Here is a 7,500-nt window from a genome sequence, read left to right on the forward strand (position 1 = left end):
GGAGGAGAGAGAGGAGAGAGAGAGAGGGGAGGAGAGGAGAGGAGAGAGAGGACGAGGTAGGGGAGGAGTGAGAGAGAGATGAGAGAGAGGAGAGAGAGGAGGAGGAGAGAGAGAGAGGAGAGAGAGAGAGATGAGAGAGAAGGAGGAGAGGAGAGAGGAGAGGAGAGATGAGAGGGAGAGATAGAGGAGATGAAGAGGGGGAGAGGAGGAGGAGGACGAAGAGTGTGAGACGGGCGAGAGGGGGGGAGGACCGGAGATGAGAGGAGAGAGAGAGCGAGGAGAGGAGAGAGGAGAGAAAGAGAGAGGGAAGAGAGGAGAGAGAGGGGGAGGACACGAAGAAGAGAGAGAGAGGAGGGAAGAAGAGAGAGAGAGAGAGGGACGGAGAGAGAGAGAGAGGTGAAGGAGAGAGAGAGAGAGAGGGGGGAAGAGAGAGAGAGGAGAGAGCGGGAAGAGAGATGAGAGGAGGAGAGTGGAATGCGAGAGAGAGAGAGAGGGGTAAGGAGGAGAGAGAATGAGAGGGAAGAGAGAGAGAGAGAGAGAGGGAAGAGAGATGAGAGAGAGAGAGGGAAGAGAGAGAGATAGAGTAGAGGGAGAAGATGAGAGAGATAGAGCGAGTGCAATCGTAGAGAGAGTATATAGAGTATGTTGAAAGAGTAGAGGCGATGTAGAGCGGGGGTACCGAGAGAGAGAGAAGATGTCGGTGAGCTGAGATCTATATCTCGAGGTAAAGCTGATCGGATTCTATCTGTCTAGTGTGGTAAGACATATCAGCTCGGCGGAGCGATGTAGACCGAGATGAGAGATGATATAGGTGTCGACGCGATAGTATATAGGAGAAGAGGTGAAGTGTGATATCTAGAGATCGCAGGTGTATAGGGTATATGAGGTATAGTAGAGGTGATGTAAGAACTAGCTAGCCGAGCGAGCTGTTGAAGCGCGGTAGAGAGGAGTGCGATCTGTGAAATATCTATCTCTGCGAGGATAGGTTGGGCAATGTGAGCGAGCGCGAGAGATTGTGACTCGCGAGTCTATATGCTATATGGGACATAGAGCTCGCTATTGAGATAGGTGTACTACTAGTATCGTGGTAGATAGATAGCTGTGTCAGACAGTAGAGAGAGAGGATATCTAGTCTGTCTATATCTGTGATATCGACTATTTAAGAGAGGAGATATAGATCGAGTGGCTAGCTCTAGAGAGAGATGGGGAAAATAGAGAGCGAGGAGTCTATATGTAAGGAGAGCTGATGACTTGAGTAGTAGCGAGACAGAGATAGAGAGAGCGTGTAATCTCGTGCTATCGAGGCGCGAGAGAGTGAATAGTAGAGATCGAGAGAGATGATATGACGCTACTGGAATGTTCTACGAGCTATAGATGAGAGAGGAGCGGATCGTTAAGAGAGAGAGATAGAGAGAGAGAGAGATAGCTCTGTAATCTATCTAGAGATCTTGATGAAGAGGGTATCGAGAGAGAGAGGAAGAGAGCGATAGCTAGAGGGAAGAGAAGCGATAGAGCGAGCTGAGATCGAGATAGCGCGCGCGAGAGAGCGAGAAGAGAGTGAGAGTAGCGTAGATCGAGAGAGATGGAAAGCCTGTGAGAGCGATCTATAGAGAGAGATATAGTGGGGTACGAGTAGAGAGAGCGATATATCGCTCTATCTGACTATGAGAGAGAGGCTAGCGAGGAGGCGAGCTTGTGTGTGAATAGATAGAGAGAGAGAGAGAGAGGGAGAGTAGAGAGAGGAGGAGAGAGAGAGGAGTAGAGAGAGAGAGTGGGAGAGAGAGAGAGAGGAGGGAGAGAGAGAGGAGAGAGAGAGAGGGGAGAGAGAGAGAGGAGAGAGAGAGAAGAGAGGGGAACGGAGAGAGAGGGGAGAGAGAGAGAGGAGAGAGAGCGAGAGGAGAGAGAGAGAGGGGAGAGAGGAGGAGATGATAGGATGGGAGAGAAGAGAGGGGAAAGAGCGAGAGAGAGAGAGAGGGAAGAGAGAAGAGAGAGGGAAGAGAGAAGAGAGAGGGAAGAGAGAAGAGAGAGGGAAGAGAGAAGAGAGAGGGTCCAGAAGAGAGAGAGAGAGAGGGAAGAGAGAGAGAGAGAGAGGGGAGAAGAGAGAGAGAGAGAGAGGGAAAGAGAGGAGAGCGAGAGGAGGGAAAAGAGAGAGAGAGAGAGCGAGAGGGAAGAGAGAGAGAGAAGAAGAGAGGGAAGAGAGAGAGAGAGAGAGAGGGAAGAGAGAGAGAGAGAGAGAGGGAAGAGAGAAGGCGGAGAGAGAGGGAAGAGAGAGAGAGAGAGGGGAAAGAGGAGAGAGGGAGGGAAGAGAAGAGAGAAAGAGAGAGAGAGATGGAAGAGAGAGAGAGAGAGAGAGAGAGAGAGAGGGAAAGAGAGAGAGAGAAGAGAGAGAGAGGAGAGAGGGGAAGAGAGAGAGAGGAGAGAGAGAGAGGGAAGAGGAGAGAGGAGAGAGGGAAGAGAGAGAGAGAGAGAAGACGAGGAGAGAGAGGGAGAGAGAGAGAGAGAGGAGAGAGAGGGAGGGAAGAGAGAGAGAGAGAGAGGGTGGAAGAGAGAGAGAGGAGAGAGAAGAGAGAGAGAGACGAGAGAGAAAGGAGAGAGAGGAGAGAAGAGAGAGAGAGAGAGAGAGAGTGCACGGACGGCTTGAGAGAGAGACGAGAGAGAGAGAGAGAGAGAGAGAGAGGAGCGAGAGAGAGGGGGAGAGAGAGAGAGGGAAGAAATAGAGGAAAGAGAGAGAGAGAGAGGAGAGAGAGAGGAGACGGAGAGAGAGAGAAGAGAGGTGAGAGAGAGAGAGAGAGAGAGAGGTGAAGAGAGAGAGAGAGAGGGAGAAGAGAGAGAGAGAGAGGGAAGAGAGAGAGCGAGAGGGGAAAAAGAGGAGAGACGAGAGGGAGAGAGAGAGAGAGAGGGAAGAGAAGAGAGAGGAGAGAGAGGGAAGAGGAGAGAGCAGAGGGAAGAGAGAGAGGAGAGAGGGAAGAGAGAGAGAGGAGGGGAAGATGAGAGAGAGAGAGGGGGAAGAGAGAGAGAGAGAGGGAAGAGAGAGGAGAGAGGGAGGGGAATGAGAGAGAGAGCGAGGGAAGAGAGAGAGAGAGCAGTGGAAGAGAGAGAGAGAGAGGGAAGAGAGAGAGTAGAGATGGAAAGAGAGAGAGAGAGAGGGAAGAGAGAGAGGGAGAGAGAGAGAGGGAAGAGAGAGAGAGCGATGGAAGAGAGAGAGAGAGAGGGATGAAGAGAGGAGAAAGAGAGAGGGAGAGAGAGAGAGAGAGGGAAGAGAGAGAGAGAGAGGGAATGAGAGAGAGACAGAGGGGAAGAGAGAGAGAGAGATAGGGGAAAAGAGTAAGAGAGATAGAGAGGGGAAGAGAGAGAGAGAGAGAGGGAAGAGAGAGAGAGAGAGGAGGTGAAGAGAGAGGAGAGAGAGAGAGAGGTGGAAGAGAGAGAGAGAGAGAGAGAGGTGGGAGAGAGAGAGAGAGGTGGGGAGAGAGAGAGATAGAGGTGGGAGAGAGAGAGAGGTGGAAGAGGGTGAGAGAGGGAAGGAGAGGAGAGAGAGGCAGGAGAAGAACGAGAGAGAGGGAGGAGAGAAGGAAAGCGATGAGAGAGAGAGAGAGGAAAGAGGGAAGAGAGAGAGAGAGGAGAGAGGGAAGAGAGAGAGAGAGGAGAGAGGGAAGAGAGAGAGAGAGGAGAGAGGGAAGAGAGAGAGAGAGAGAGAGAGAGAGAGAGGAGAGAGGAGAGAGAGAGGGAGAGAGAGGAGAGAGATGAGAGCGAGGGAAGAAGAAAAGAGAGAGAGAGAGGAGGTGGGAGAGGAGGAGAGAGAGGAAGAGAGAGAGAGGGAATGGAGAGAGAGAGGGGGAGAGGGAGAGAGGGGAGAGAGAGGAGAGAGAGATCAGAAGAGAGAGAGAGAAGAGATGAAGAGAGAGAGAGAGAGAGATGAAGAGAGAGAGAGAGTGAAGAGGAGAGAGGGAGAGAGGAGAGAGAGGAGAGAGAGAGAGGTAAGAGAGAGAGAGGGAGAGAGAGAGGAAGGGAAGAGAGAGAGAGGGAAAGAGAGAGGGAGGGAAGAGATGAGTGAGGGAAGAGGAGAGAGGGAAGAGAGAGAGGGAAGAGGAGAGAGGGAAGAGGAGAGAGGGAAGAGGAGAGAGGGAAGAGGAGAGAGGGAAGAGGAGAGAGGGAAGAGAGAGAGAGAGGAGAGAGAGAGCGAGAGAGAGCATGGAGAGAGGAGAGAGAGAGAGAGAGCGAGAGGGAAGAGAGATGGAGAGAGAGAGAGAGAGAGAGAGAGAGACCGAAGGAAGGAGGGAGGGAAGGAAGGACAGAGAGACTGACACTCCTTAGAATAGGTAGAATAAGAATAGGAAATGACAGCGTCTTTGGGCTTCGGCATTTATCACCCTAGTAGCAACACTCGTCTTCCTCCGCCTTCGACTGGACAAAGGTTGTTTGGTTATTAATCCTATTTATGATGTATCATTAGGCCCTTTTTAGGATTTGTTTATTAGGTAGGAAATGGGTAATTATCCTTTTTTACATTATATACTGAATTAATGAATAAATCGATAGATAATTGAAATGTGTTGTTGAAAAGCCACTGGGGAGAATCTCGTAGACGCTTCTCCTAGGTAGATTCTTACGACTGAAACCCACCCCAGAACCTATAGCCTGAGGTGAACCCGCTCCCCTAACCTCCCCCATCCCCCTTGCGGCAGAGAGCAGGCTTGGGAGGTGCAGGTAGGCTCTCCCGTGCTCCATTGGGAAAGAGGGGGGAGCGGGTACTTCCTGTCAATATGAAGGGAAACGACATATTTAGGTATATGGGTTGAGGAAACATTAGTTTGGGCGGGAATTTTGAATTTTGATGAGTGTTCGTCTGGAAGAGAAATCGCGGATTACAAACGTGATTACTATTAAAGAGTAACGAACTATTATACTAAGCCTGGGCTACTCAACTACTATAAACAGAGGTCCAGATAGACAAGTCCCAATATATGCAGAGGTCCGGATAAATATTTTATATGCAATCATGAAAAAAATCACCAATCTGAGTACTTCATAGTGTTCCCATATGATTTTTAATAATTTCATACTCACTGTCCTCCTGGAGCCTGGGGTCTCCTCCTGGAACAACACTCAGAAGGTCCGGATTCTGACCGCGCGCCGCCAGCTGAGTAGCCCTGTACTAAACAGTTAGAAGTCATTATATCTATTTATCTGTCCGTCCGTTTATTCATCTCTCTATCTGTCTATCTGCATATTTATCTATCTGTTGTGTGTGTTCTGTCTGCCTATCATGTAACGTAGATATGTGTATTTTAAAGATATAGTGATATATATATATATATATATATATTATAATATATATATATCGATATCTATAGATATAAGAATATATATAGCAATCTAATAGTATATTGGATATATATAATAGATATTTGTGCAATTAATTTGACATATATATATAATTATATATATATATAATATATATATATATCTCTATATATAGATATAAGAGATGTATGTATGTATGTTTTCTCTAGGGGCTGACCACGACAAGTCCTTTTTGGTATTCAATTTCTCCATGACCCTCTATTCTCTGCTAATTCACTTAACATGCCCAGTCTTTTCCATGGGACTGAGGGCCATTTCCTGAGATTTGTGTCATAAGTGCAGGCTGAATTCCCGTTGCTTTCCCTGACAGTGTTTTTATTGAGACACTGTCTCTAGAAGGATTGCTAGCTAAGGCTAAAGAGTACCCTCTATCCAGGGGTCGGCAACCTGGAGTCCTACTTGATATTCATATAACAAATTGGCTCGCAATAGCCCAACCGATAGCAGCGTGTAGCAAATTTGCATGGCTGAGATCGCCTGGAAAACTGCCAGGGAGAAAAAGACCCCCCCCCCCTTCCCCACAGTTCCTTTGTCTGTGCAAGGTGTTACTGCTGTCGCATCCATCTCCCCCTTCTCCCCCACCCCCTCTGATCCACTCCGGCACGTAAACTCCTTAAGTAATAATTTCTTCGACTTTTCAGACAATTGTTTATCATTATTTTGTCATTTTTAACTAATGGTATATAAACTGTATTATAACACAGTCTAAATTTATAGTTATATTAGCTGCTCCGGCAAAATTGTCAGGAAAGCTTGTGTGTGTCGCGTCACTGAGGATATAAGGATGAGTCTCATACAACGCTGGACAATGCAATAGTCAGAAGTAATTTTTTGATACTTAAAATACATAATGCTATGCTCTGGCAACAGTAGACATTTCTGTTGTGTATTCATCCGCGACCCCTGGCTCGTAGGTTATGTTTACTGATTTACAGTGATAGAGAGCGCAGGCGAGTTAATTGTCTCTGAGGATATTGAAGGTGGCGGGAAATCGTGGCGTTGGCGCTCGACACTTCTTGCATGGCAGACATTAAATTAAATAATCCGAAATCCATCATAGCAACAGCTGATATGCAAACCACGCCTCAGAATATCGTGGGTATGCTCACCTTTTGATAAACCCGTATATTCATACTCAAAATATGGAAACCTCTGGCTTTACCGTAAGGAGAAGGAGGAGCACTGATATACGTGAGCTACATTTATATCATTTCGGGTACTGTTTGTGTAATAAGTAAAAAAAAAAAAACAACTACTGAAAGCATATTAAATGGTATTGATATCTTGACGTGTTGAAATGTTTCGCACAACATATAGCACTTGAAATGACGATAATAAATGCTTCATAAGTGAAAATTTAAGAAATGGACTCCATGTATAATTGTCAGTTACTGGTAAATTAGCGGATTATATTGTTTAGCAAACAGCAACAAATCCTATCCAATGAAAACTTCAATCTTTTAATCTGACGTCAATCTTTTCTGACTAATCATAACTCTTTTTTTCGGAAAACCCTGCCCTTACCCATGTTCACTGTGTCTGGCCGCTGTCAAAACAAGTGTGCGCATGAAAAGAATATATTGCAAGCCGGCTGAGTTTTACAAATCGCGAAATATATCTGCCCCTGGAAATACTAACACGTTGAGGTCGACGTATTATGAGGTGCAGTAAAGGAGGTGCACCGATATAAGGTTTGTACAATTTAACTTACATATAATGAGAACCGGAAAAATTACAATAATACACGCAGTATTAGTAATTTTTTTTTTACCGATTTGGCATTTGCAACGACCGCAGCTGAATGTCTCAGCGCGCGACGAAATCGGGCTAAAGTTTTCGTAGTTACGTGGGACGGGCATTAATTATAAGTTACGCGGCGTGAAATCCCACCACAGCCTGCGAACTATTTTGGGCTCAGACAAAGGTCAATAAATTCCATCTTATATTTTAAGACAAGTATAAGTATTTTTATTGGTATGGTTTGCTTTGCTTTGTACTACTATTTATCAACGAAACAATCAATAAAATACCGTTGCTAGTTGAGAAACAATGAAGACTTATGCATAAATTGATACGGTCATCAGGAAACTTTCGAAACGCATTTTCATATCAAAAAGTTGCTTTTGTCCAGTCATGATT

Source organism: Penaeus monodon, chromosome 5, assembly GCF_015228065.2.
Source record: "Penaeus monodon isolate SGIC_2016 chromosome 5, NSTDA_Pmon_1, whole genome shotgun sequence".
Taxonomy (NCBI): Eukaryota; Metazoa; Arthropoda; class Malacostraca; order Decapoda; family Penaeidae; genus Penaeus; species Penaeus monodon.